The sequence below is a fragment of the Primulina tabacum genome, chromosome 10 (genome assembly GCF_025594145.1).
Source record: "Primulina tabacum isolate GXHZ01 chromosome 10, ASM2559414v2, whole genome shotgun sequence".
Lineage (NCBI taxonomy): Eukaryota > Viridiplantae > Streptophyta > Magnoliopsida > Lamiales > Gesneriaceae > Primulina > Primulina tabacum.
In genome coordinates, this window is record NC_134559.1 from 28,328,476 (window position 1) to 28,356,301 (window position 27,826).

Here is a 27,826-nt window from a genome sequence, read left to right on the forward strand (position 1 = left end):
ATTATTTGTTGACAGACGATTTTCGGCTCAAATCAACTGAATCTCGATCGGGACCAGATAAGACATGTGAAATCAACGTAGCTCGGGCACTGCCGGATTTGGACAAAATTGTAGCCTAATTTGATTGTAAACTGGCAAACGAACGAGACTCATTACTCCGCAATAAGCTGACGAGATTTTAGCCGAATTCCTTCTCCAAAACACTCTAATTTGCGATTTTCCGCTTCTGTTAAGCTTCCGTTTCCTCGAGAAATCCGCATAGGAAGTTCGAAATTCGATTCAGGTTCGATTTTATCGTATCCCAGGCATAATAATAGCTTTACATTCGCTATTTTCGTCTTCTTATTTTTTTCTATTTCCTGGGAATATTTAGCTATTTTTGTTGTCTTGAGCAGATTCTGTGCGGAAGGGTATGACGCAAATTACCCCGGAGACGGTTAACTCATTAAAAACATTTATTTCGACTGTTTTAGCTATAATTTACGTAAACGGTCGCGACACGAGGACTTCCTAGGGAGGTCACCCATCCTAGCTCTGCCATCGCACCAGAATGCTAAACTTCATGGTTCTGATTGGGCGAGAGAAGTGCCGCGTGTTGTCCATCTCCGCCGCGCCACACGTACTCAAGGTATATAAGAATTAACATCCCACTCAATGTCAGGTGCGATCATACCAGCACTAATGCACCGGATCCCATCAGAACTCCAAAGTTAAGCGTGCTTGGGCGAGACCAGTACTAGGTTGGGTGACCCCCTGGGAAGTCCTCGTGTGGCCACCCCTTTTCGTGTTTTCTATTTTTGATTACTTGTTGACAGACGATTTTCGGCTCAAATCATCTGAATCTCGATCGGGACCGGATAAGAGATGTGAAATCAACGTAGCTCGGGCACTGCCGGATTTGGACAAAATTGTAGCCTAATTAGATTGTATACGGGCAAACGAACGAGACTCATTACTCCGCAATGAGCTGGCAAGATTTTAGCGGAATTCTTTCTCTAGGACCCTCTAATTTGCGATTTTCCGCTTCTGTTAAGCTTCCGTTTCCTCAAAAAAATCCTCATTGGAAGTCCGAAATTCGATTTCGGTTCCATTTTATCGTATCCCAAGGATAATAATAGATTTACATTCGCTATTTTCTTATTCTTATTTTTTTCTATTTTCTGGGAACATTTAGCGATTTTTGTTGTCGTGAGCCGGTTCTGTGCGGAAGGGTATGACGCAGATTACTCCGGAGACGGTTAACTCATTAAAAACAATTATTTCGGCTGTTTTAGCCATAATTTACGTAAACGGTCACGACACGAGGACTTCCCAGGGAGGTCACCCATCCTAGCTCTGCCATCGCGCCAGAACGCTTAACTTCATGGTTCTGATTGGGCGAGAGCAGTGCCGCGGGTTGTCCATCGCCGCCCGCTCCACACGTACTTGAGGGATATAAGAATAAACATCCACTCAATGTCGGGTGCGATCTTACCAACACTAATGCACCGGATCCCATCAGAACTCCGAAGTTAAGCTTTCTTGGGCGAGAGCAGTACTAGGATGGGTGACCCCCTTGGAAATCCTCGTGTTGCACCCCTTTTCGTGTTTTTCTATTTTTGATTAATTGTTGACAAGCGATTTTCGGCTCAAATCATCTGATCTCGATCGGGATCAAATAAGACATGCGAAATCAACGGAGCTCGGACACTTCCCGATTTGGGCAAAATTGTAGCCTAATTTGATTGTAAACTGGCAAACGAACGAGACTCATTACTTCGTAATAAGCTGACGAGATTTTAGCCGAATTCCTTCTCTAAAACACTCTAATTTGCGATTTTCCGCTTCTGTTAAGCTTCTGTTTCCTCGAGAAATCCGCATAGGAAGTTCGAAATTCGATTCAGGTTCGATTTTATCGTATCCCAGGCATAATAATAGCTTTACATTCGCTATTTTCTTCTTCTTATTTTTTTTTTCTATTTTCTGGGAACATTTAGCGATTTTTGTTGTCGTGAGCCGGTTCTGTGCCGAAGGGTATGACGCAGATTACTCCAGAGTTGGTTAACTCATTAAAAGCAATTATTTCGACTATTTTAACCATAATTTACGTAAATGGTCGTGACACGAGGACTTCCCAGGGAGGACACCCATTCTAGCTCTGCCATCGTGAGCCGGTTTTGTGCGGAAGGGTATGACGCAGATTACTTCAGAGTCGGTTAACTCATTAAAAACAATTATTTCCACTGTTTTAGCCATAATTTACATAAATGGTCGCGACACGAGGACTTCTCAGAGAGGTCACCTATCCTAGCTCTGCCACCGCGCAAGAACGCTTAACTTCATGGTTCTGATTGGGCAAGAGCAGTGCCGCGTGTTGTCCATTGCCGCCCGAGCCACACGTACTCGAGGGATATAAGAATAAACATCCCACTCAATGTCGGGTGCGATCATACCCGCACTAATGCACCGGAACCCATCAGAACTCCGAAGTTAAGCGTTCTTAGGCGAGAGCAGTACTAGGATGGGTGACCCCCCCTGGGAAGTACTCGTGTTGCGCCCCTTTTCGTGTTTTTCTATTATTTATTACTTGTTGACAAACGATTTTCGGCTCAAATCATCTGAATCTCGATCGGGATAAGATAAAACATGTGAAATAAACGTAGCTCGGGCACTGCCGGATTTGGACAAAATTGTAGTCTAATTTGATTGTAAACGGGCAAACGAACGAGACTTATTACTCCGCAATGAGCTAAAGAGATTTTAGCCGAATTCCTTCTCTAAGACCCTCTAATTTGCGATTTTCCGCTTCTGTTAAGCTTTCGTTTCCTCGAGAAATCCGCTTAGGAATTTTGAAATTTGATTCCGGTTCCATTTTATCGTATCCCAGGCATAATATTAGCTTTTAATTCGCTATTTTCTCCTTTTTATTTTTTTTCTATTTTCTGGGAACATTTAGCGATTTTTGTTGTCGTGAGCCGGTTCTGTGCCGAAGGGTATGACGCAGATTACTCCAGAGTTGGTTAACTCATTAAAAGCAATTATTTCGGCTGTTTTAGCCATCCTAGCTCTGCCATCGTGCCAGAACGCTTAACTTCATGGTTCTGATTGGGCGAGAACAGTGCCGCGTGTTGTACATCTCCGCCCGCTTCACACGTACTCGAGAGATATAAGAATAAACATCCTAATCAATGTCGGGTGCGATCATACCAGCACTAATGCACCGAATCCAATCAGAATTCAGAAGTTAAGCGTGCTTGGGCGAGAGCAGTACTAGGATGGGTGACCCCCTGGGAAGTCCTTGTGTTGCGCCCCTCTTCGTGTTTTTCTATTTTTGATTACTTGTTGACAGACGATTTTCGGCTCAAATCATCTGAATCTCGATTTGGACCAGATAAGACATGTGAAATCAAAGTAGCTCAGGCACTGCCGGATTTTGACAAAATTGTACCATAATTTGATTGTAAACTGGCAAACGAACGAGACTCATTATTCCGCAATGAGCTGATGAGATTTTAGCCGAATTTTTTCTCTAAGACCTTCTAATTTGCGATTTTCCTCTTCTGTTAAGCTTCCGTTTCCTCGAGAAATCCGCTTAGGAAGTCCGAAATTCGATTCAGGTTCCATTTTATCGTATTCCAAGCATAATAATAGCTTTACATTCGCTATTTTCTTCTTATTATTTTTTTTCTATTTTCTGGGAACATTTAACGATTTTTGTTGTCGTGAGCCGGTTCTGTGCGGAAGGGTATGACGCAGATTACTCCGGAGACGGTTAACTCATTAAAATATATTATTTCGACTGTTTTATTTAAAATTTACGTAAACGGTCGCGACACGAGGACTTCCCAGGGAGGTCACCCATCCTATCCATCGCGCCAGAACGCTTAACTTCATGGTTCTGATTGGTCGAGAGCCGTGCCGCGTGTTGTCCATCGCCGCCTGCTCCACACGTAGTCGAGGGATATAAGAATAAACATCCCACTCAATGTCGGGTGCGATCATACCAGCACCAATGCACCGGATCCCATCAGAACTCCGAAGTTAAGCGTGCTTGGGCGAGAGCAGTACTAGGACGGGTGATCCCCTGGGAAGTCCTCGTGTTGCACCCCTTTCCGTTTTTTTATATTTTTGATTACTTGTTGACAAATGATTTTCGGCTCAAATCATCTGAATCTCGATCAAGACCAGATAAGACATGTGAAATCAACGTAGCTCGGACACTGCGGGATTTGGACAAAATTGTAGCTTAATTTTATTGTAAACGGGCAAACGAACGAGACTCCGCAATGGGCTGGCGAGATTTTAGCCGAATTCCTTTTCTAAGACCCTCAAATTTGCTATTTTCCGCTTCTGTTAAGTTTCCGTTTCCTCGAGAAATCCGCTTAGGAAGTCCCAAATTCGATTGCGGTTCCATTTTATCGTATCCCAAGCATAATAATAGCTTTACATTCGCTATTTTCTTATTACTATTTTTTTTTCTATTTTCTGGAAACATTTAGCGATTTTTGTTGTCGTGAGCCAGTTCTGTGCGAAAGGGTATGAAGCAGATTACTCCGGAGACGGTTAACTCATAATTTACATAAACGGTCGCGACACGAGGACTTCCCAGGGAGGTCACTCATCCTAGCTCTGCCATCGCGCCAGAACGCTTAACTTCATGGTTATCATTGGGCGAGAGGAGTGTCGCGTGTTGTCCGTCGCCGCCCGCTCCACACGTACTCGAGAGATATAAGAATAAACATACCACTCAATGTCGGGTGCGATCATACCAGCACCAATGCACCGGATCCCATCAGAACTACGAAGTTAAGCGTTCTTGGACGAGAACAGTACTAGGATGGGTGACCCCCTGGGAAGTCCTCGTGTTGCACCCCTTTTCGTGTTTTTCTATTTTTGATTACTTGTTGACAGACAATTTTGGGCTCAAATCATCTGAATCTCGATCGGTACCAGATATGACATGTTAAATCAACGTAGCTCGGGCACTGCCGAATTTGGACAAAATTGTAGCCAAATTTGATTTTAAACGGGCAAACGAACGAGACTCATTATTACGCAATGAGCTGGCGAGATTTTAGCCAAATTTCTTCTCTAAGACCCTCTAATTTGCGATTTTCCGCTTCTGTTAAGCTTCCTTTTAGCCAAATTCTTTCTCTAAGTCCGAAATTCCTTTCCGGTTCCATTTTATCGTATCTCAGGCATAATAATAGCTTTACGTTTGCTATTTTCTTTTTCTTATTTTTTTTCTATTTTCTGAAAACATTTAGCGATTTTTGTTGTCGTGAGCCGACTCTGTGCGGAAGGGTATAACGCAGATTACTCCGGAGATGGTTAACTCATTAAAAAATATTATTTCGACTATTTTATCCATAATTTACATAAACGGTCGCGACACGAGGACTTCCCAGGGAGGTCACCCATCCTTGCTCTGGCATCGCGCCAGAACGATTAACTTCATGGTTCTGATTGGTCGAGAGCAGTGCCACGTGTTGTCCATCGCCGCCCGCTCCACACGTACTCGATGGATATAAGAATAAACATCCCACTCAATGTCGGTTGCGATCATACCAGCACTAATGCACCGGATCCCATCAGAATTCCGAAGTTAAGCGTGCTAGGGCGAGAGCAGTACTAGGATGGGTGATCCTCTGAGAAGTCCTCGTGTTGCACCCCTTCTCGTGTTTTTCTATTTTTGATTACTTGTTTACAGATGATTTTCGGCTCAAATCATCTGAATCTCGATCGGGACTAGATAAAACATGTGAAATCAACGTAGCTCGGGCGCTGCCGGATTTGGACAAAATTGTAGCCATATTTGATTGTAAACAGGCAAACGAACGAGATTCATTACTCCGCAATGAGCTGACAAGATTTTAGCTGAATTCCTTCTCTAATTTGCGATTTTCCGCTTCTGTTAAGCTTCCGTTTCCTCGAGAAATCAGCTTAGGAAGTCCGAAATTCGATTTCGGTTCCATTTTATCGTATCCCAGGGATAATAATAGCTTTACATTCGCTATTTTCCTATTATTATTTTTTTTCTATTTTCTGGAAACATTTAGCGATTTTTGTTGTCGTGAGCCAGTTCTGTGCGAAAGGGTATGACGCAGATTACTCCGAAGACGGTTAACTCATTAAAAACAATTATTTCAACTGTTTAGCCATAATTTACGTAAACGGTCGGGACACGAGGACTGCCCAGGGAGGTCACCCATCCTAGCTCTGCCATCGCGCCAGAACGCTTAATTTCATGGTTCTGATTGGGCGGGAGCAGTGCCACGTGTTGTCCATCGCCGCCCACTCCACACGTACTCGAGGGATATAAGAATAAACATCCCACTAAATGTCGGGTGCGATCATACCAGCACTAATTCACCGGATCCAATCAGAACTCCGAAGTTAAGCGTTCTTGGGTGAGAGCAGTACTAGGATGGTTGACCCCCTGGGAAGTCCTCGTGTTGCACCACTTTTCGTGTTTTTCTATTTTTGATTACTTGTTGATAGACGATTTTTGGCTCAAATCATCCGAATCTCGATCGGGATCAGATAAGACATGTGAAATCAACGTAGCTCGGGCACTACCAGATTTGGACAAAATTGTAGCCTAATTTGATTGTAAACGGGCAAACGAACGAGACTCATTACTCCGCAATGAGCTGGCGAGATTTTAGCCGAATTCCTTCTTTAAGACCCACTAATTTACGATTTTCCGCTTCTGTTAAGCTTATGTTTCCTCGAGAAATCCCCTTAGGAAGTCCGAAATTCGATTTCGGATCCATTTTATCGTATCCCAGGCATAATAATATCTTTACATTCGCTATTTCCTTATTCTTATTTTTTTTTCTATTTTCTGGAAACATTTAGCGATTTTTGTTGTCCTGAGCCAGTTCTGTGCGAAATGGTATGACGCAGATTACTCCGGAGACGGTTAACTCATTAAAAACAATTATTTCGACTGTTTAGCCAAAATTTACGTAAATCGTCGCGACACGAGGACTTCTCGGGGAGGTCACCCATCCTAGCTCTGCCATCGCGCCAGAACTCTTAACTTCATGGTTCTTATTGGGCGAGAGCAGTGCCGCGGGTTGTCCATCGCCGCTCGCTCCACACGTACTCGAGGGATATAAGAATAGACATCCCACTCAATGTCGGGTGCGATCATACCAGCACTAATGCACCGGATCCTATCAGAAGTCCGAAGTTAAGCGTGCTTGGGCGAGAGCAGTACTAGGATGGGTGACCCCCGGAAAGTTGTCACGCCCCGTGTTCGAAGAGCATGTGACATCCGGCATTGTTTTAAAAATTAGTTTTAAACAATTAAGCCTCGTATCGAAATGACTAAAACCAGTCTTTTTCATAAATAAAACATTGTCTTTACATTGACAATAGAATAAAAATAATCAGAGTTGCAAATGCGAAAACTGAACAAAAGGAAAATAAAGTCTTGATTTCTTGTATCTTGCTCATCGGCTACCATCCCCAGAAGGCTTCTTGTTCCTCCTCATTCAGTTACTCTTCATTTTAATCTGAAATTTGTAAGGGCTGAGTGTTTTGGGAAACACTCAGCAAGTGGGGGTCGATCGATTTTCAATGATACATATAGAACTTAATCTTTAAAACATTTCTTTAACAAACTATCAAATCTTATCACTTTTAACTCATCATAACAGAAACGAAATAAATATGAGACAGAGGTTATCAGAAGATTCAGAGCAGTTCAAAAACAGATCAGAACAATTCTGAACAGAACAGATCGGAACAGACAGAACACTGTTACTCATCTCATTTCCATGGTCAAATTGTCCCCAATATGTTAGTCCTCTAAGGGTTGAGGCCAGAACACGGTTTTATACCCACCGATGGGGGCCAGACAGAACATGGTTTTATACCCACCAATGGGGGCCAGACAGAATTACAATTCTCGTCCCATTTCAAATCGAGTTGTAATAGTGCAACACAGAATTCAAAGTTTACCAGACAGAACTTATCAGAGTTTCATACGGATTCAGCGGAACCAACGAATTTCGAAGCATAGAAGAAAACACATAATCGATCGAAATTTTAAAAGACGGTCATCATGCTGTTTTTGAAAAAAGAGGACACATTCATGCATGTCATAACTTATATATTAAAGATTTAAAAATACAAACGAATATACATATCAAAAACCCACTTACAGTACTCTCGAAGTTACGGTTCTAAATGTGCAGAACTTTGGCGAACGAAACTTGTTGAATTTCGGCCAAGTGATGACCGAACCAGGAGATGATCTTCACAACGATGTGGATAGCAAATCACAGCATTGAAAAGCCGGAACAACTCCTCCTTCTTTCTTCTTGCAAGCGACAGCCGAGAGGTGGTTTTGGAGGGAAAGGAGCCAATTTTTCTTGCTGATTTTTGGGTGTGATTTCTTTAGCATGTTGAGGTGGTATTTATAGGTGAAGTATGGTCTTTTCCCCTCCCCATGACCGAAATATTGGAGCCCAAGCAAGCCATCAATGTGGTCAAGGTTAACTCAAGCATCAAAGGTCACCTTGGTTTACTAAAGAGTCCATTCTTGCACAATAAATTGGTCCAAGCCTCTTAGCTCTTCCCTTAGCTCCCTTTCTTGGTTAACTCAATAGTCATCACTTGTATAATAAGTTTTTCCAAACCTTTAGTTCTTTTAGCTCCTTCTTTGGTTAACTCAATGGTCATAAATATGTCCAATCCTTTAGCTCTTCTCCTTGGTTTACTCAAGGGTAATTTCTTGCACATTAAAATTTTCCAATGCTTTAGCTCTCCTCCTAGCTCTATTGTTTTTTATTCTTTTAGGACAAGAAAGAATGAGCTTCATTGAGCTAAAAGATTGAGCTCATGAGCATGGGGTTTCTTTTCCAAGAATCTTGGAGCTTCCTTGAGCTGAGGGTTTTAGCTTGTGAGGTAAGGGTTTCCTCTTCCGAGTGGCGTACCCTCAATTCTCAAGGTTTTGCATTGCCTCAGCTTCTTTTTGAGCTACTTTTCGAGCTTTTTGAGGTGCTTTGCTTTGAAAAATCCGGGTTCTCACATCCCCTCCTTATTGGAAGTTTCGTCCTCGAAACTTGAGTTAGATAAATCTTTAAAAAGTGAGGGTGCCGAGTGCGCATACGTTCTTCAAATTCCCAAGTTGCTTCTCGTTCCATATGATTCGACCATTGTATCTTGACATATGGAATTGTTCGGCATCTCAGCACTTGGTATTTGGTGTTACTTGAATAAGGACTTCTTCATATTTCATTCCCTCGTTCACATTTCCTTTGATTAGTAGCGGTTCAATTTCAAGAATGCTACTTGGATATGAGACATACTTCCTTAGCTGTGAGACATGGAAGACGTTGTAAATCCTTGACATGCCTGGTGGTAAAGCCCGCTGATAAGCTAGGTTTCCCATTTTTCTCAGTATTTCGAAGGGTCCGACATATCTTGGAGTTATCTTTCTAGAATTGCTGAATCGAACCACTCCTTTCATTGGGGAAACTTTAACATAAGCTTTCACACCATTTTCAAACTCCAACGGTCTTCACTTTAAATAAGCCCAGCTCTTTTGTCGATCATGAGCTGCCTTGCGTTTTTCCTTGATAATAGCTACTTTATCAACAATTCAAGTACCATGATAGCTTTCTCTCTGATTTCAATACTTCCATGATAATTATTGTTATCGGCAAATTCAATCAAAGGGGGGTGTTTATTGGAGTCCGAGGTCCATGGCACACGCCCTAAAATATCTTCAATAGTTCGATCCACCGTCTTTGTCACATGTTTAATTCCTTTTGTGTGAATAGTATTTGAGGCTTTGATGATTGATAAATTTCACACATTTGACACTAAAGAAATTGATTCTCTAGATCTTTGGCTCAAATATAATTGTGGCTAATTCACTATCATGTGTTGGATAATTTTGCTCACATGGTTTTAATTTCATCGATGCATAGGCAATTAATTGCCCTCTTGAATGAGAACACATCACAATCCTCTTTTGATGCATCATTGTAAATTGTGAAATTCTTGCCTTCTTCAGGAAGTACTAATACTAGCGTAGAAACGAGTTTCTTTTTCAAGATCTAAAAACTCTTCTCACATTCTTCACTCTAATTGAATTTAGAGTTCTTCTGAGTGAGCTTGGTGAGCGGAAGAAAATCCTTCAACACATTTTCTTAATAGCCAAATAATCCCGAAAACTTCAAATTTCTATTCCAGTATTCGATCAAGGCCAGTCTATGATTACCTCCACCTTATTGGTGATCCACTGATATGCCCATTTCAGATATTATATGACCGAAGAATGTGACATTTTTTAATCAAAATTCACATTTCTTAAATTTAGTATTTAGTTATTTTTCTCTGAGCATCGGTGGAGCAAGACGAAGATCTTCCTTGCGGTCTTTCTCACTTGTTGAATATACAAGAATGTCTTCAATAAATGCTACCACAAACTTGCCGAGGAATTTTCTTGAACACTCTGTTCATGAGTTCTATGAATGTTGCTGGAGCATTGGTCATGCCAAAAGGTATTATCATGAACTCATAGTGTCCATACCCTTTTCTTTTTAAGGCTGTTTTAGGAATATTCTCTGCCTTGGCCTTCAATTGTGATAGTCTGATCTTAGATAGAGCTTCGAAAAGATCTTAGCTCCTTTTAACTGATAGAAAAGGTCATCTATTCTTGAAAGATGACATTTGTTCTTGATCTCATATAGTACTTTGTCGAATGACACACTATCTTGTACTTTCACCATTCTTCTGTACCAATAAGATTGAATCTCCCCAAGAAGAGGCACTTGGTCTGATTTGTTTTTGTCTAACAAATCTTGGAATCGAACTTTTATCTCCTTGAGTTCAACTGAAGCCATTTGCTAGGGTTCTTTAGATATTGGTGCAGCACGAGCTATAAAGTTACTTTCGAATTCTTTCACGATCTGAGATAATTCAAAGTAATGCTTCCAGAACTCTCGTACCACGGGAATATTTTTATATCTTGAGCTCAATTCCTTCTTTTTCTTCTCTCATTATCGCTAGTTAGACTTCTTAGCCATACTCCATGGCTTTCTAAGTTTGAGAAGCAGAAAGGAAGGATTTTTGTTCCTTATCCTTGCCATAAAATACGATTTATTCTTGGATTGGAGTTTGGCATTCTTACCTCGACCATCTAACACTGCATGATTCTTGTCCAACCAACCAATTCTCAGAATGACGTTGAAATTTACCATAGTACACTAAATAAAATCGGCACTGAATATATGCGTATCCATATTTATTGTGTTCTAAATTATCACGATTACTATCTCCAAACATAAAATCAATATAGAATCTTAGAACATAACTCCTTATCAGCCTATTGACTTAAGTCCCAATAACCTAGTTAAAATTTCTTTCAACATTGTACGGAAGAAATTAATTCCTCAAACAATTCTTCTTTTACTAAATCTGTCTTTAATCAAAACTATGAGCCTAACATGCTTTAATACAAACAAGGTTCGTTGGATGTCTTTCTCCACAAATCTTTCCCCTATTTTTCTTTTTACTATAAGAAGAGTCATAACCTATTATGCATGCTACACTTCCCTTGATGTCCACCAATATCTCATAACTCTCTTTATTTACCTAAGGTAATGACCTTAATTTCTTAACTTAAGTTATTGTTTCTTAACTTTATTAAATATTCCAAAATCTTACATATTTAAATTTATCGCTTAATAGCCCAAATTTAAATGTCCATACCGTTAATTATTGACATAAAAATCAACTTACATCTGAATATCAAAACTTATATAATTCTTATCTCATATTTTCATAAATAATTTATTATCCGCGAATCAAACATTTCATCTTAAGTCGGAAGAATTCCCAAATGTAAGTCAACTTATATCAGAGTATTTGTATTCCCAAAAATATAAGTCAAATTATCTTTGATAGGTATGTTCCCAAAATATATTTCAACTTATCTATGTACATTCTCAAAGAAATGTTACACTTTTTTCTTTCATATCATTTAACCATAATACCAGTCTAGCCTTCTTTATCATCTCTCAACATTACTGTTCTTTTTCCACTACATCCATAGGTGCTTCTTCTTCTTCTTCCACATTTTCCACGACAAGGTGCGCAGTCTATCCATTGCACCATGAAGCTTGGCGATGTAACGTTCTTACTTGCTAGAAAGGTCTTCATGTTGATGACGAGAACGGTTAGCAAGGTTTTTCTAAGTTTCAATCCTTACTATCAACTTTCGATTAAGGGAAACTAGTCATTCCACGTGTAGTGTTAGGGCGAGCTGGCTCTTTGCTCGATCAAGGTGATGGTTGAGATTATGTATATCAGTTTGAAGCAGATTCTTAATCTTTGTGAGTTCTTGTTTATCTTGTTTTCCTCAAGTAATGTTGACGCATGCGAAGTGCGGCTTGAGCACGAGTACAAGACCATAAATTGAGGTAAAATTTCATAATGGTATCAAAGTAAAGGATAGAAAGGTAAAAATTTTGATTGAAACAAAGATTTCGTGGAACTTTCTATACTAGAAATTTCAGAATGATTGAAGGAAATAGATTTCGAATTTCTCAAAGAATTTTGGAAAGATTGAGAGTTTGTTTCAGAATGTACTAGGCTTTTGCCAAAATTTGACTTCTTCAAATTTTGTCTGTCAAAATCCCAGCAGGATTATGAACCTGGCGGCTCTGATACCACTTAAATGTCACGCAAAGTGTCTGAAGCGCCTGTGACATCCGGCATTGTTTTCACAATTACTTTAAAATAATTAAGCCTCGTATCGAAATGCCAAAAACCAGTCTTTTTCATAAATAAAACATTGTCTTTACATTGACAATAGAATAAAAATACATCAGAGTTGCAAATGCGGAAACTGAACAAAAGGAAAATAAAGTCTTGATTTCTTGTATCTTGCTCATCGGCTACCATCCCCATAAGGCTCCTTGTTCTTCCTCATTCAGTTGGTCTTCATTTTAATCTGAAATTTGTAAGGGGTGAGTGTTTTGGGAAACACTCAGTAAGTGGGGGTCGATCGATTTCCTATGATACATATAGAACTTAATCTTTAAAACATTTCTTTAACAAACTTTCAAATCTTATCATTTTTAACTCATCATAACAGAAACAAAATAAATATGAGACAGAGGTTATCAGAAGATTCAGAGCAGTTCAGAAACAGATCAGAACAATTCAGAACAGAACAGATCGGAACAGACAGAACACTGTTACTCATCTCATTTCCATGGTCAAATTGTCCCCAATATGTTAGTCCTCTAAGAGGTGAGGTCAAAACACGGTTTTATACCCACCAATGGAGGCCAGAAAGAACATGGTTTTATACCCACCAATGGGGGCCAGACAGAATTACAATTCTCGTCCCATTTCAAATCGAGTTGTAACAGTGCAACACAGAATTCAAAGTTTACAAGACAGAACGTATCAGAGTTTTCAGATATCAGAGTTTCAGACGGATTCAGCGGAACCAAAGAATTTCGAAGCATAGAAGAAAACACATAATCGATCGAAATTTTAAAAGACGGTCATCATGCTGTTTTCGTAAAAAGAGGACACACATTCATACATGTAATGACTTATATATTAAAGATTTAAAAATACAAACGAATATACATATCAAAAACCCACTTACAATACTCTCGAAGTTACGTTTCGAAATGTGCAGAGCTTTGGCGAACGAAACTTGTTGAATTTCGGTCAAGTGATGACCGAACCAGGAGATGATCTTCACAACGATGTGGATAGCAAATCACAGAATTGAAAAGCCGGAACAACTCCTCCTTCTTTCTTCTTGCAAGCGACAGCCGAGAGGTGGTTTTGGAGGGAAATGAGCCGATTTTTCTTGCTGATTTTTGGGTGTGATTTCTTTAGCATGTTGAGGTGGTATTTATAGGTGAAGGATGGACTTTTCCCCTCCCCATGGCCGAAATATTGGAGCCCAAGCAAGCCATCAATGTGGTCAAGGTTAACTCAAGCATCAAAGGTCACCTTGGTTTAGTAAAGAGTCCATTCTTGCACAATAAATTGGTCCAAGCCTCTTAGCTCTTCCCTTAGCTCCCTTTCTTGGTTAACTTAATAGTCATCACTTGTATAATAAGTTTGTCCAAACCTTTAGTTCTTTTAGCTCCTTCTTTGGTTAACTCAATGGTCATAAATATATCTTATCCTTTAGCTTTTCTCCTTGGTTTACTCAAGGGTAATTTCTTGCACATTAAATTTTTCCAATGCTTTAGCTCTCCTCCTAGCTCTATTTTTTTTATTCTTTTAGGACAAGAAAGAATGAGCTTCATTGAGGTAAAAGATTGAGCTCATGAGAATGGGGTTTCTTTTCCAAGAATTTTGGAGCTTCCTTGAGCTGAGGGTTTTAGCTTGTGAGGTAAGGGTTTCCTCTTCCGAGTGACGTACCCACAATTCTCAAGAGTTTACGTTGCCTCGGCTTCTTTTTGAGCTACTTACCGAGCTTTTAAGGTGCTTTGCTTTGAAAAATCCGGGTTCTCACAGAAGTCCTCGTGTTGCACCCCTTTTCGTGTTTTTCTATTTTTGATTACTTGTTGACAGACGATTTTCGGTTCAAATCATCTGAACCTCGATCGGAACCAGATAAGACATGTGAAATCAACTTAGCTCATGCACTGCCGGATTTGGACAAAATTGTAGCCTAATTTGATTGTAAATGGGCAAACGAACGAGACTCATTACTCCGCAATGAGCTGGCGAGATTTTAGCCGAATTCCTTTTCTAAGACCCTCTAATTTGCGATTTTTCGCTTTTGTTAAGCTTCCGTTTACGCGAGAAATCCGCTTAGAAAGTCCAAATTTTATTCCGGTTCCATTTTATCGTATCCCAGGCATAATAATAGCTTTACATTCGCTATTTTCTTATTCTTATTTTTTTTCTATTTTCTCGAAACATTTAGCGATTTTTGTTGTCGTGAGCCGGTTCTGTGCGGAAGGGTATGATGTAGATTACTCCGGAGACGGTTAACTCATTAAAAATAATTATTTTGACTGTTTTATCCATAATTTACGTAAATGGTCGCGACACGAGGACTTCCCGGGGTGGTCACCCATCCTAGCTCTGCCATCGCGCCAGAACGCTTAACTTCATGGTTCTGATTGGGTGAGAGGTGTGCCGCGTGTTGTCCATTGCCGCCCGCTCCACACGTACTCGAGGGATATAAGAATAAACATTTCACCCAATTATGGGTGCGATCATACTAGCACTAATGCACTGGATCCCATCATAACTCCGAAGTTAAGCGTGCTTGGGCGAGACCAGTACTGGGAAGTCCTCGTGTTGCACCCCTTTTCGTGTTTTTCTATTTTTGATTGATTACTTGTTGATAGACGATTTTCGGCTCAAATCATCTAAATCTCGATCGTGACCAGATAATACATGTGAAATCAACGTAACTTGGGCACTGCCGGATTTGGACAAAATTGTAGCCTAATTTGATTGTAAACGGGCAAACGAACGAGACTCATTATTCCGTAATGAGCTGACGAGATTTTAGCCGAATTCCTTCTCTAAGACCCTTTAATTTGCGATTTTTCGCTTCTGTTAAGCTTTCGTTTCTCGAGAAATCCTCTTAGGAAGTTCAAAATTCGATTACGGTTCCATTTTATCGTATCCCAGGAATAATAATAGCTTTACATTCGCTATTTTCTTCTTTTTATTTTTTTTTCTATTTTCTGGCAACATTTAGCGATTTTTGTTGTCGTGAGTTGATTCTGCGCGGAAGGGTATGACGCAGATTACTCCGGAGACGGTTAACTAATTAAAAACAATTATTTCGACTGTTTTAGCCATAATTAACGTAAACGGTTGCGACACGAGGACTTCCCGGGGAGGTCACCCATCCTAGCTCTGCCATCGCGCCAGAATGCTTAACTTCATGGTTCTGATTGGGCTAGAGCAGTGCCGCGTTTTGTCCATCGCCGCCCGCTCCACACGTACTCGAGGGATATAAGAATAAACATCCCACTCAATGTCGGTTGCGATCATACCAGCAATAATGCACCGTATCCCATCAGAACTCCGAAGTTAAGCGTGCTTGGGCGAGAGCAGTACTAGGATGGGTGAACCCCTAGGAAGTCCTCGTGTTGCACCCCTTTTCGTGTTTTTCTATTTTTGATTACTTGTTGACATACGATTTTCGGTTCAAATCATCTGAATCTCGATCGGGACCAGATAAAACATGTGAAATCAACGTAGCTCGGGCACTGCCGGATTTGGACAAAATTGTAGCCTAATTTTTTTGTAAACGGGCAAACGAACGAGACTCATTACTCCGCAATGAGCTGACGAGATTTTAGACGAATTCTTTCTCGAACATCCTCTAATTTGCGATTTTCCGCTTCTGTTAAGCTTCCGTTTCATCGAGAAATCCGCTTAGGAAGTCCGAAATTCGATTACCGTTCCATTTTATCATATCCCAGGCATTATAGTAGCTTTACATTCGCTATTTTCTTCTTCTTATTTTTTTTCTATTTTCTGGGAAAATTTAGCGATTTTTATTATCGTGAGACGGTTCTGTGCGGAAGGGTATGACGCAGATTACTCCGGAGACGGTTAACTCATTGAAAACTATTATTTCGACAGTTTTAGCCACAATTTACGTAAACGGTCGCGACACGAGGACTTCCCAGGGAGGTCAACCATCCTAGCACTGCCATCGCACCAGAACGCTTAACTTCATGGTTCTGATTGGGCGAGAGCATTGCCGCGTGTTGTCCATCGCCGCCCGCTCCAATCGTACTCGAGGGATATGAGAATAAACATCACACTCAAATTCGGGTGCGATCATACCCGCACTAATGCACTAGATCCCCTCAGAACTCCGAAGTTAAGCGTGCTTGGGCGAGAGCAGTACTAGTATGGTTGACCCCCTAGGAAGTCCTCGTGTTGCGCCCATTTTCGTTTTTTTTATTTTTGATTACTTGTTGACAGACGATTTTCGGCTCAAATCATCTGAATCTCGATCATGACCTGATAAGACATGTGAAATCAACGTAGCTCGGGCACTGTCGGATTTTGAAAAAATTGTAGCCTAATTTGATTGTAAACGGGCAAACGAACGAGACTTATTATTCCGCAATGAGCAGACGAGATTTTAGCCGAATTCCTTCTCTAAAACCGTCTAATTTGCGATTCCGCTTCTGTAAAGCTTCCGTTTCCACGAGAAATCCGCTTAGGAAGTTCGAAATTCGATTCAGGTTCCATTTTATCGTATCCCAGGCATAACAATAGCTTTACATTCGCTATTTTATTCTTCTTATTTTTTTTCTATTTTCTAGGAACATTTAGCGATTTTTTTTGTCGTGACCCTGTTCTGTGCGGAAGGGTATGACGCAGATTACTCCGGAGACGGTTAAATCAGTAAAACAATTATTTCGATTGTTTTATCCATAATTTACGTAAACGGTCGCGACACGAGGACTTCCAAGGGAGGTAACCCATCCTAGCTTTGCCATCGCGCCGGAACGCTTAACTTCATGGTTCTGATTGGGCGAGAGCAGTGCCCGTGTTGTCCATCGTCATCCGCTCCACACGTATTCGAGGGATATAAGAATAAACATCCCACTCAATGTCGGGTGCGATCATACTAGCAATAATGAACCAGATCCCATCCGAACTCCGAAGTTAAGCGTGCTTGGGCGAGAGCAGTACTAGGATGGGTGACCCCCAGGGAAGTCCTCGTGTTGCACCCCTTTTCGTGTTTTTCTATTTTTGATTACTTGTTGACAGACGATTTTCGGCTCAAATCATCTGAATCTCGATCGGGACCAGATAAGACATGTGAAATCGACGTAGCTCGGGTACTGCCGGATTTGGACAAAATTTTAGGCGAATTTGATTGAACGGGCAAACGAACGAGTCTCATTACTCCGCAACGAGCTGACGAGATTTTAGCCGAATTACTTCTCTAAGACCCTCTAATTTGCGATTTTCCGCTTCTGTTAAGCTTCTGTTTCATCGACAAATCCGTTTAGGAAGTCCGAAATTCGATTCCGGTTCCATTTTATTGAATCCCAGGCATAATAATAGCTTTACATTCGCTATTTTCTTCTTCTTATTTTTTTTCTATTTTTTGGGAACATTAAGCGATTTTTGTTGTCGTGAGCCGGTTCTGTGCGGAAGGGTATGACAGAGATTACTCCGGAGACGGTTAGTTCCATAATTTACGTAAACGATCGCGACACGAGAACTTCCCAAGGTGGTCACCCATCCTAGCTCTGCCATCGCGCTAGAACGTTTAACTTCATGGTTCTGATTGGGCGAGAGCAGTGCCGCGTGTTTTCCATCGTCGACCGATCCACACGTACTCGAGGGATATAAGAATAAACATCACTCAATGTTGGGAGCGATCATACCAGCACTAATGCACCGGATCCCATCAGAACTCCGAAGTTAAGCGTGCTTGGGCGAGACCAGTATTAAGATGGGTGACCCCCTGGGAAGTCTTCGTGTTGCACCATTTTTCGTGTTTTCTATTTTTGATTAGTTGTTGACAGACGATTTTTGGCTTAAATTATCTGAATTTGGATCGGGACAAGATAAGACGTGAAATCAACGTAGCTCGGGCACTGCCGAATTTGGACAAAATTGTAGCCTGATTTGATTGTAAACGGGTAAACGAACGAGACTCATTACTCCGCAACGAGGTGGCGAGATTTGAGCCGAATTCCTTCTCTAAGACCCTCTAATTTGCGATTTTCCGATTCTGTTAAGCTTTCGTTTTCCGCGAGAAATCCGGTTAGGAAGTTCGAAATTCGATTCCGGTTCCATTTTATCGTATCTCAGGCATAATAATAGCTTTACATTCGCTATTTTCTTCTTCTTATTTTTTTTCTATTTTCTGGGAACATTTAGCGATTTTTTTTGTCGTGAGCCGGTTCTATGCGAAAGGGTATGACACAGATTACTCTGGAGACGGTTAACTCATTAAAAACAATAATTTTGACTGTTTTAGCTATAATTTACGGTCGTGACATGAGGACTTCCCAGAGAGGTCACCCATCCTAGCTCTGCCATCGCGCCAGAACGCTTAACTTCATGGTTTTGATTGGGCGAGAGCAGTGCCCGTGTTGTCCATCGCCGCCCGCTCTACACGTACTCGAGGGATATAAGAATAAAAATCCTACTCAATGTCGGGTGCGATCATACCGGCACTAATGCACCGGATCCCATCAGAACTCCGAAGTTAAGCGTGCTAGGGCGAGAGCAGTACTAGGATTGGTGACCCCCTGGGAAGTCCTCGTGTTGCACCCCTTTCGTGTTTCTCTATTTTTGATTACTTGTAGATAGACGATTTTAGGATAAAATCTTCTGAATCTCGATCGGGACCAGATAAGACATGTGAAATCAACGTAGCTCAGGCACTGTAGGATTTGAACAAAATTGTAGGCTAATTTGATTGTAAACGGGCAAACGAACGAGACTCATTACTCCACAACGTGCTGGCGAGATTTTAGCCGAATTCCGTCTCTAAGACCCTCTAATTTGCGATTCTCCGCTTCTGTTAAGCTTCCGTTTCCTTGAGAAATCCGCTTAGGAAGTCCGAAATTCGATTCCGGTTCCATTTTATCGTATCCCAAGCATAATAATAGCTTTACATTTGCTATTTTCTTCTTCTTATTATTTTTTCTATTTTCTGGTAACATTTAGCGATTTTTTTTGTCATGAGTCGGTTATATGCTGAAGGATATGACGCAGATTACTCCGGAGATGGTTAACTCATTAAAAACAATAATTTTGACTGTTTTAGCATAATTTACTTAAACGGTCGCGACACGAGGACTTCCCAGGGAGGTCACCTATCCTAGCTCTGCCATCGCGCAAGAACGCTTAACTTCATGGTTTTGGTTGGGCGAGAGCAGTGCCCGTCTTGTCCTTCGCCGCCCGCTCCACACGTACTCGAGGGTTATAAGAATAAAAATCCCACTCAATGTAGGGTGCGATCATACCGGCACTAATGCACCGGATCCCATCAGAACTCCGAAGTTAAGCGTGCTTGGGCGAGAGGAGTACTAGGATTGGTGACCCCCTGGGAAGTCCTCGTGTTGCACCCCTTTTCGTGTTTTTCTATTTTTGATTACTTGTTCACAGACGAGTTTAGGATCAAATCATCTGAATGTCGATCGGGACCAGATAAGACATGTGAAATCAATGTAGCTCGGGCACTGTAGGATTTGGACAAAATTGTCGGCTAATTTGATTGTAAACGGGCAAACGAACAAGACTCATTACTCCGCAACGAGGTGGCGAGATTTTAGCCGAATTCCTTCTCTAAGACCCTCTAATTTGTGATTCTCCGTTTCTGTTAAGCTTCCGTTTCCTCGAGAAATCCGTTTAGAAAATCCGAAATTCGATTCTGGTTCCATTTTATCGTATCCCAGGCATAATAATAGCTTAACATTCGCTATTTTCTTCTTCTTTTTTTTTCTATTTTTTGTGAATATTTAGCGATTTTTGTTGTCGTGAGCCAGTTCTGTGCGGAAGGGTATGACGGATATTACTCCGGAGACGGTTAAGTCATTAAAAACAATTATTTCGACTGTTTTAACCATAATTTACGTAAATGGTTGCGACACGAGGACTTCCCAGAGAGGTCACCCATCCTAGCTCTGCCATCGCGCCAAAACGCTTAACTTCATGGTTCTGATTAGGCGAGGGCAGCGCCACGTGTTGTCCATCGCCGCCCGCTCCAAACGTACTCGAGGGATATAAGAATAAACATCACACTCAATGTCGGGTGCGATCATACCAGCACTAATGCACCGGATCCCATTAGAACTCCGAAGTAAAGCTTGCTTGGGCGAGAGCAGTACTAGGATGGGTGACCCCCAGGGAAGTCCTCGTGTTGCACCCCTTTTCGTGTTTTTCTATTTTTGATTACTTGTTGACAGACGATTTTCGGCTCAAATCATCTGAATCTCGATCGGGACCAGATAAGACATGTGAAATCGACGTAGCTCGGGCACTGCCGGATTTGGACAAAATTGTAGCCTAATTTGATTGTAAACGGGCAAACGAACGAGACTCATTACTCCGCAATGAGCTGGCGAGATTTTAGCCGAATTCCTTCTCTAAGACCCTCTAATTTGCGATTTTTCGCTTCTGTTAAGCTTCCGTTTCCTCGAGAAATCCGCTTAGAAAGTCCGAAATTCGATTCCGGTTCCATTTTATCGTATCCCAGGCATAATAATAGCTTTACATTCGCTATTTTCTTCTTTTTATTTTTTTTTTACTATTTTCTTGGAACATTTAGCGAATTTTGTTGTCGTGAGCCAAATCTGTGCGGAAGGGTATGACGCAGATTACTCCGGAGATGGTTAACTCATTAAAAACTATTATTTCAACTGCTTTATAAATAATTTACGTAAACGGTCGCGACACGAAGATTTCCCAGGGAGGTCACCCATCCTAGCTCTGCCATCGCGCCAGAACGCTTAACTTCATGGTTCTTATTGGGCGAGAGCAGTGCCGCGTGTTGTCCCTCGCCGCCCGCGCCACACGTACTCGAGGGATATAAGAACAAACATCCCACTCAATGTCGGGTGCGATCATACCAGCACTAATGCACCGGATCCCATTAGAACTCCGAAGTTAAGCGCGCTTGGGCGAGAGCAGTACTAGGATGTGTGACCCCCCTGGGAAGTCCTCGTGTTGCACCCCTTTTCGTGTTTTTCTATTTTTGATTACTTGTTGATAGACGATTTTCGGCTTAAATCATCTGAATCTCGATCGGGACCAGATAAGACATGTGAAATTAAAGTAGCTCGGGCACTGCCGGATTTGGACAAAATTGTAGGTTAAATTGATTGTAAACGGGCAAACGAACGAGACTCATTGCTCCGCAATGAGCTGGCGAGATTTTAGCCGAATTCCTTGTCTAAGACCCTCTAATTTTCGATTTTCCGCTTCTTTTAAGCTTCCGTTTCCTCGAAAAATCCGCTTAGCAAGTCCGAAATTCGATTCCGGTTCCATTTTACGTATGCCAGGCGTAATAATAGCTTTACATTCGCTATTTTCTTCTTCTTATTTTTTTTCTATTTTCTGGGAATATTTAGCGATTTTTGTTGTCGTGAACCGGTTCTGTGCGGAAGGGTATGATGCAGATTACTCTGGAGACAGTTAATTCATTAAAAACAATTATTTCGACAGTTTTATCCATACTTTATGTAAATGGTCGCGATACGAGGACTTCCAAGGGAGGCCACCCATCCTAGCTCTTCCATCGTGCCAGAACGCTTAACTTCATGGTTCTAATTGGGCGAGAGCAGTGCCGTGTGTTGTCCATCGCCGCCCGCTCTACACGTACTTGAGGGATATAAGAATAAACATCCCACTCAATGTCGGGTGCGATCATACCAGCACTAATGCACCGGATCTCATCAGAACTCCGAAGTTAAGCGTGCATGTGCGAGAGCAGTACTAGGTTGGGTGATCCCTTGGAAAGTCCTTGTGTTGCACCCCTTTTCGTGTTTTTTATTTTTTATTACTTGTTGACTGACGATTTTCCGCTCAAATCATCTGAATCTCGATCGTGACCAGATAAGACATGGGAAATAAACGTAGCTCGGGCACTGCCGGATTTGGGCAAAATTGTAGGTTAATTTGATTGTAAACGGGCAAACGAACGAGACTTATTACTCCGCCACGAGGTGCCGAGATTTTAGCCGAATACCTTCTCTAAGACCCTCTAATTTGCATTTTTCCGTTTCTTTTAAACTTTCGTTTCCTCGAGAAATCTTTATAGAAAGTCCGAAATTCGATTCCGGTTCCATTTTACCGTATACCCACGCATAATAATAGTTTTACATTCGCTATTTTTTTATTCTTAATTTTTTTTTATTATCTGGGAACATTTAGCGATTTTTGTTGTTGTGAGCCGGTTCTGTGCGGAAGGGTATGACGCAGATTACTCCAGAGACGGTTAACTCATTAAAAACAATTATTTCGACTGTTTTAGCCATATTTTACGTAAACGGTCGCGACACGAGGACTGCCCAGGGAGCTCACCCATCCTAGCTGTGCCATCGCTCCAGAACGCTTAACTTCATGGTTTTGATTGGGCGAGAGCAGTGCCGCATGTTGTCCGTCGCAGCCCACTCCACACGTACTCGAGGGATATAAGAATAAACATCCCACTCAATGTCGTGTCTGATCATATCAGCACTAATGCACTGGATCCCATCTGAACTCCGAAGTTAAGCGTGCTTGGGCGATAGCAGTACTAGGATGGGTGACCCACTGGGAAGTCCTCGTGTTGCACCTCTTTTCGTGTTTTTCTATTTTTGATTACTTGTTGACAGACGATTTTTGGCTCAAATCATCTGAATCTCGATCGGGACCCGATAAGACATGTGAATTAAACGTAGCTCGGGCACTGCCGGATTTGGGCAAAATTGTAGGCTAATTTGATTGTAAACGGGCAAACGAACGAGACTCATTACTCCGCAATGAGCTGGCAAGATTTTAGCCGAATGCCTTCTATAAGACCCTCTAATTTGCGATTTTCCGTTTCTTTTAAGATTCCGTTTCCTCGAGAAATCTTCTTAGGAAGTCCGAAATTCGATTCCGGTTCCATTTTACCGTATACCCACGCATAATAATATCTTTACATTCGTTATTTTCTTATTCTTAATTTTTTTTTCTGTTTTATGGGAACATTTAGCGATTTTTGTTGTCGTGAGCCGGTTCTGTGCGGAAGGGTATGACGCAGATTACTCCGGAGACGGTTAACTCATTAAAAACAATTATTTCGGCTGTTTTAGCCATAATTTACGTAAACGGTCGCGACACGAGGATTGCCCACGGAGGTCACCCATCCTAGCTCTGCCATCGCTCCAGAACGTTTAACTTCATGGTTCTGATTGGGAGAGAGCAATGCCGCGTGTTGTCCATCACCGCCCGCTCCACGCGTACTCGAGGGATATAAGAATAAACATCCCACTCAATGTCGGGTGCGATCATAGTAGCACTAATGCATCGGATCCCATCAGAACTCCGAAGTTAAGCGTGCTTGGGCGAGAGCAGTACTAGGATGAGTGACCCATTGGGAAGTCCTCGTGTTGCATCCCTTTTCGTGTTTTTCTATTTTTGATTACTTGTTGACAGACGATTTTCGGCTCAAATCATCTGAATCTCGATCGGGACCAGATAAGACATGTGAAATCAACGTAGCTCGGGCACTGTCGGATTTGGACAAAATTAGAGCCTAATTTGATTGTAAACCTGCAAACGAACGAGATTCGTTAAACCGCAATGAGCTGACGAGATTTTAGCCGAATTCCTTCTCTAAGACCCTCTAATTTGCGATTTTCCGCTTCTGTTAAGCTTTCGTTTCCTCGAGAAATCATCTTAGGAAGTTCGAAATTCGATTCCGGTTCCATTTTATCTTATCTCAGGCATAATAATAGCTTTACATTCGCTATTTTCTTCTTCTTATTTTTTTTTCTATTTTCTGGTAACATTTAGCAATTTTTTTGTCGTGATCCGGTTCGTGCGGAATGGTATGACGCAGATTACTCCGGAGACGGTTAACTCATTAAAAACAATTATTTCGACTGTTTTAGCCACAATTTATGTAAACGGTCGCGACAAGAGGACTTCCCAAGGAGGTCACCCATCCTAGCTCCGCCATCGCACCAGAACGCTAACTTCATGGTTCCGATTGGGCGAGAGCAGTGCCGCGTGTTGTCCATCGCTGCCCGCTCCACACGTACTCGAGGGATATAAGAATAAAAATGCCATTGAATGTCGGGTGCGATCATACCAGCACAAATGTACCAGATCCCATCAGAACTCTGAAGTTAAGCGTGCTTGGGCGAAAGCAGTACTAGAATGGGTGACTCCCTTGGAAGTCCTCGTGTTGCACCCCTTTTCGTGTTTTTCTATTTTTGATTACTTAATGACAGACAATTTTCGGCTCAAATCATCTGAATCTCGATCGGAACCATATAAGACATGTGAAATCAACGTAGATCGGGCACGGCTGGATTTGGACAAAATTGTAGGCTAATTTGATTGTAAACGGGCAAACGAACGAGACTGAATATTCCGCAACGAGGTGGCGAGTATTAGCCGAATTCCTTCTCTAAGACCCTCTAATTTGCGATTTTCCGCTTCTGTTAAGCTTCTGTTTCCTCAAGAAATCCGCTTAGTAAATTCATAATTAGATTTTGGTTCCATTTTATCGTATCTGAGGCATAATAATAGCTTTACATTCGCTATTTTCTTCTTCTTATTTTTTTCTATTTTCAGGGAACATTTTGCAATTTTTGTTGTCGTGAGCCTGTTCTGTGCGGAAGGGTATGACGCAGATTATCCGAAGACGGTTTACTCATTAAAAAAATTATTTCGACTTTTTTAGCCATAATTTACGTAAACGGTCTTGAAACGAGGACTTCCCAGGGAGTTCACCCATCCTAGCTCTGCCATCGCGTCAGAACGTTTAACTTCATGGTTCTGATTCGACGAGAGCAGTGCCGCGTGTTGTCCATCGCCGCCCGCTCCACACGTACTCGAGTGATATAAGAATAAACATCGCACTCAATGTTGGGTGTTATCATAACAGCACTAATGCACCGGATCCCTTCAGAACTCCGAAGTTAAGCGTGCTTGGGCGAGAGCAGTACTAGGATGGGTGACCCTCTAGGAAGTCCTCGTGTTGCATCCCTTTTCGTGTTTTTCTATTTTTCGTTACTTGTTGATAAACGATTTTCGGCTCAAATCATCTGAATCTCAGTCTGGAACAGATAAGACATGTGAAATCAACCTAGCTAGGACACTGCCGGATTTGGACAAAATTGTAGCCTAATTTGATTGTAAACAGGCAAACGAACGAGACTCATTACTCCGCGAGGAGCTGACGAGATTTTAGCCGAATTCCTTCTCTAAGACCCTCTAATTTGCAATTTTCCGCTTCTGTTAAGCTTCCGTTTCCTCGAGAAATCCGCTAAGGAAGTTCGAAATTCGATTCTGGTTCCATTTTATCATATCTCAGGCATAATAATAGCTTTACATTCGCTATTTCCCTATTCTTATTTTTTTTTCTATTTTCTGGGAACATTTAGCGATTTTTGTCGTCGTGAGCCGGTTTTGGGCGGAAGGGTATGACGCAGATAACTCCGAAGACGGTTAACTCATTAAAAACAATTATTTTGACTGTTTTAGCTATAATTTAAGTAAACGGTCGCGACACGAGGACTTACCAGGGAGGCCACCCATCCTAGCTCTGCCATCGCTCCAGAACGCTTAACTTCATTGTTCTGATTGGGCGAGAGCAGTGCCGCGTGTTGTCTATCCCCGCCCGCGCCACACGTACTCGAGGGATATAAGAATAAACATCCCACTCAATGTCGGGTGCGATCATACCAGCAATAATGCACCGGATCCCATCAAAACTCCGAAGTTAAGCGTGCTTTGGCGAGAGCAATACTAGGATTGGTGACCCCCTGGGAACTCCTCGTGTTGCACCCGTTTTCGTGTTTTTCTAATTTTGATTACTTGTTGACAGACAATTTTCGGCTCAAATCATCTGAATCTCGATCGAGACCAGATAAGACATGTGAAATCAATGTAGCTCAGGAACTGCCGGATTTTGAAAAAATTGTTGCCTAATTTGATTGTAAACAGGCAAACGAACGAGACTCATTACTCCGCAATGAGCTGGCGAGATTTTAGCCGAATTCCTTCTTTAATACCCTATAATTTGCGATTTTTTTCTTCTGTTAAGCTTCCGTTTCCTCGAGAAATCTGCTTAGAAAGTTCGAAATTAAATTCCGGTTCCATTTTATCTTATCTCAGGCATAATAATAGCTTTACATTCGTTATTTTCTTATTCTTAATTTTTTTCTATTTTCTAGGAACATTTATCGATTTTTGTTGTCGTGAGCCGGTTCTGTGCGGAAGAGTATGACGCAGATTACTACGGAGACGGTTAACTCATTAAAAACAATTATTTCGACTGTTTTATCCATAATTTACGTAAACGGTCGCGACACGAGGACTTCCGAGGGAGGTCACCCATCCTAGCTCTGCCATCGCACCAGAACGCTTAACTTCATGGTTCTGATTGGGCGAGAGAAGTGCCGCGTGTTGTCCATCGCCTTCTGCTCCACATGTACTCGAGGGATATATGAATAAAAATCCCACTGAATGTCGAGTGCGATTATACCAGCACAAATGCACCGGATCCCATCATAACTCCGAATTTAAGCACGCTTTGGCGACCACAGTACTAGGATGGGTGACCCATTAGGAAGTTCTCGTGTTGCACACCTTTTCGTGTTTTTCTATTTTAGATTACATGTTGACAGACGATTTTGGGCTCAAATCATCTGAATCTCGATCGGACCAAATAAAACATTCTTATTTTTTCTATTTTCTGGGAACATTTAGCGATTTTTGTTGTTGTGAGCCGGTTCTGTGCGGAAGGGTATGACGCAGATTACTCTGGAGACGGTTGACTAATTAAAAACAATTATTTCGACTGTTTTAGCCATAATTTAAGTAAACGATCGCGACAGGAGGACTTCCAAGGGAGGTCACCTATCCTAGCTCTTCCATCGCGCCAGAACGCTTAACTTCATGGTTCTGATTGAGCGAGAGCAGTGCCGCGTGTTTTCCATCGCCGTCCGCTCCACACGTACCCGAGGGATATAAGAGTAAACATCCCACTCAATGTCGGGTGCGATCATACCAACACTAATGCACTGGATCCCATCATAACTCCGAAGTTAAGCGTGCTTGGGCGAGGGCAGTACTAGGATGGGTGACCCCCTGGGAAGTCCTCGTGTTGCACCCCTTTTCGTGTTTTTCTATTTTT

At 41.7% G+C, this 27,826-nt stretch overlaps 22 non-coding genes and 4 pseudogenes across 22 annotated transcripts; all 26 read left to right on the plus strand.

Annotated features, from left to right (window-relative positions):
* Positions 1–659: 659 nt before the first annotated feature.
* On the plus strand, positions 660–778 carry LOC142507144 (5S ribosomal RNA). The gene has a single exon (XR_012805407.1). It is a non-coding gene; the product is annotated as a 5S ribosomal RNA (ribosomal RNA).
* A 682-nt stretch (positions 779–1,460) lies between these two features.
* Positions 1,461–1,579, plus strand: LOC142507606 (5S ribosomal RNA). Its single transcript, XR_012805859.1, has one exon. It is a non-coding gene; the product is annotated as a 5S ribosomal RNA (ribosomal RNA).
* Positions 1,580–2,418: 839 nt separating this feature from the next.
* LOC142509378 (5S ribosomal RNA) lies at positions 2,419–2,539 on the plus strand. Its single transcript, XR_012807555.1, has one exon. It is a non-coding gene; the product is annotated as a 5S ribosomal RNA (ribosomal RNA).
* A 633-nt stretch (positions 2,540–3,172) lies between these two features.
* Positions 3,173–3,291, plus strand: LOC142508493 (5S ribosomal RNA). Its single transcript, XR_012806704.1, has one exon. It is a non-coding gene; the product is annotated as a 5S ribosomal RNA (ribosomal RNA).
* Positions 3,292–3,969: 678 nt separating this feature from the next.
* On the plus strand, positions 3,970–4,088 carry LOC142513542 (5S ribosomal RNA). The gene has a single exon (XR_012809483.1). It is a non-coding gene; the product is annotated as a 5S ribosomal RNA (ribosomal RNA).
* Positions 4,089–4,734: 646 nt separating this feature from the next.
* LOC142516912 (5S ribosomal RNA) lies at positions 4,735–4,853 on the plus strand. The gene has a single exon (XR_012812681.1). It is a non-coding gene; the product is annotated as a 5S ribosomal RNA (ribosomal RNA).
* A 680-nt stretch (positions 4,854–5,533) lies between these two features.
* On the plus strand, positions 5,534–5,652 carry LOC142514885 (5S ribosomal RNA). Its single transcript, XR_012810760.1, has one exon. It is a non-coding gene; the product is annotated as a 5S ribosomal RNA (ribosomal RNA).
* Positions 5,653–6,324: 672 nt separating this feature from the next.
* LOC142508241 (5S ribosomal RNA) lies at positions 6,325–6,443 on the plus strand. The gene has a single exon (XR_012806465.1). It is a non-coding gene; the product is annotated as a 5S ribosomal RNA (ribosomal RNA).
* Positions 6,444–7,126: 683 nt separating this feature from the next.
* On the plus strand, positions 7,127–7,246 carry LOC142512527 (5S ribosomal RNA; annotated as a pseudogene).
* Positions 7,247–15,195: 7,949 nt separating this feature from the next.
* LOC142512562 (5S ribosomal RNA) lies at positions 15,196–15,297 on the plus strand (annotated as a pseudogene).
* A 687-nt stretch (positions 15,298–15,984) lies between these two features.
* Positions 15,985–16,103, plus strand: LOC142508465 (5S ribosomal RNA). The gene has a single exon (XR_012806676.1). It is a non-coding gene; the product is annotated as a 5S ribosomal RNA (ribosomal RNA).
* A 683-nt stretch (positions 16,104–16,786) lies between these two features.
* Positions 16,787–16,905, plus strand: LOC142508455 (5S ribosomal RNA). The gene has a single exon (XR_012806666.1). It is a non-coding gene; the product is annotated as a 5S ribosomal RNA (ribosomal RNA).
* A 678-nt stretch (positions 16,906–17,583) lies between these two features.
* Positions 17,584–17,702, plus strand: LOC142516799 (5S ribosomal RNA). The gene has a single exon (XR_012812574.1). It is a non-coding gene; the product is annotated as a 5S ribosomal RNA (ribosomal RNA).
* Positions 17,703–18,351: 649 nt separating this feature from the next.
* Positions 18,352–18,470, plus strand: LOC142516606 (5S ribosomal RNA). Its single transcript, XR_012812392.1, has one exon. It is a non-coding gene; the product is annotated as a 5S ribosomal RNA (ribosomal RNA).
* A 674-nt stretch (positions 18,471–19,144) lies between these two features.
* LOC142513187 (5S ribosomal RNA) lies at positions 19,145–19,263 on the plus strand. The gene has a single exon (XR_012809148.1). It is a non-coding gene; the product is annotated as a 5S ribosomal RNA (ribosomal RNA).
* Positions 19,264–19,944: 681 nt separating this feature from the next.
* Positions 19,945–20,063, plus strand: LOC142513285 (5S ribosomal RNA). The gene has a single exon (XR_012809240.1). It is a non-coding gene; the product is annotated as a 5S ribosomal RNA (ribosomal RNA).
* A 681-nt stretch (positions 20,064–20,744) lies between these two features.
* On the plus strand, positions 20,745–20,863 carry LOC142514271 (5S ribosomal RNA). Its single transcript, XR_012810172.1, has one exon. It is a non-coding gene; the product is annotated as a 5S ribosomal RNA (ribosomal RNA).
* Positions 20,864–21,549: 686 nt separating this feature from the next.
* On the plus strand, positions 21,550–21,669 carry LOC142516722 (5S ribosomal RNA). Its single transcript, XR_012812502.1, has one exon. It is a non-coding gene; the product is annotated as a 5S ribosomal RNA (ribosomal RNA).
* Positions 21,670–22,351: 682 nt separating this feature from the next.
* LOC142507617 (5S ribosomal RNA) lies at positions 22,352–22,470 on the plus strand. The gene has a single exon (XR_012805870.1). It is a non-coding gene; the product is annotated as a 5S ribosomal RNA (ribosomal RNA).
* Positions 22,471–23,153: 683 nt separating this feature from the next.
* LOC142509382 (5S ribosomal RNA) lies at positions 23,154–23,272 on the plus strand. The gene has a single exon (XR_012807559.1). It is a non-coding gene; the product is annotated as a 5S ribosomal RNA (ribosomal RNA).
* A 686-nt stretch (positions 23,273–23,958) lies between these two features.
* On the plus strand, positions 23,959–24,077 carry LOC142507976 (5S ribosomal RNA). The gene has a single exon (XR_012806210.1). It is a non-coding gene; the product is annotated as a 5S ribosomal RNA (ribosomal RNA).
* Positions 24,078–24,758: 681 nt separating this feature from the next.
* LOC142517171 (5S ribosomal RNA) lies at positions 24,759–24,877 on the plus strand. Its single transcript, XR_012812932.1, has one exon. It is a non-coding gene; the product is annotated as a 5S ribosomal RNA (ribosomal RNA).
* A 679-nt stretch (positions 24,878–25,556) lies between these two features.
* Positions 25,557–25,675, plus strand: LOC142506765 (5S ribosomal RNA). The gene has a single exon (XR_012805045.1). It is a non-coding gene; the product is annotated as a 5S ribosomal RNA (ribosomal RNA).
* A 684-nt stretch (positions 25,676–26,359) lies between these two features.
* LOC142510642 (5S ribosomal RNA) lies at positions 26,360–26,478 on the plus strand (annotated as a pseudogene).
* A 683-nt stretch (positions 26,479–27,161) lies between these two features.
* On the plus strand, positions 27,162–27,280 carry LOC142512824 (5S ribosomal RNA; annotated as a pseudogene).
* A 406-nt stretch (positions 27,281–27,686) lies between these two features.
* LOC142515643 (5S ribosomal RNA) lies at positions 27,687–27,805 on the plus strand. Its single transcript, XR_012811477.1, has one exon. It is a non-coding gene; the product is annotated as a 5S ribosomal RNA (ribosomal RNA).
* Positions 27,806–27,826: the final 21 nt, after the last annotated feature.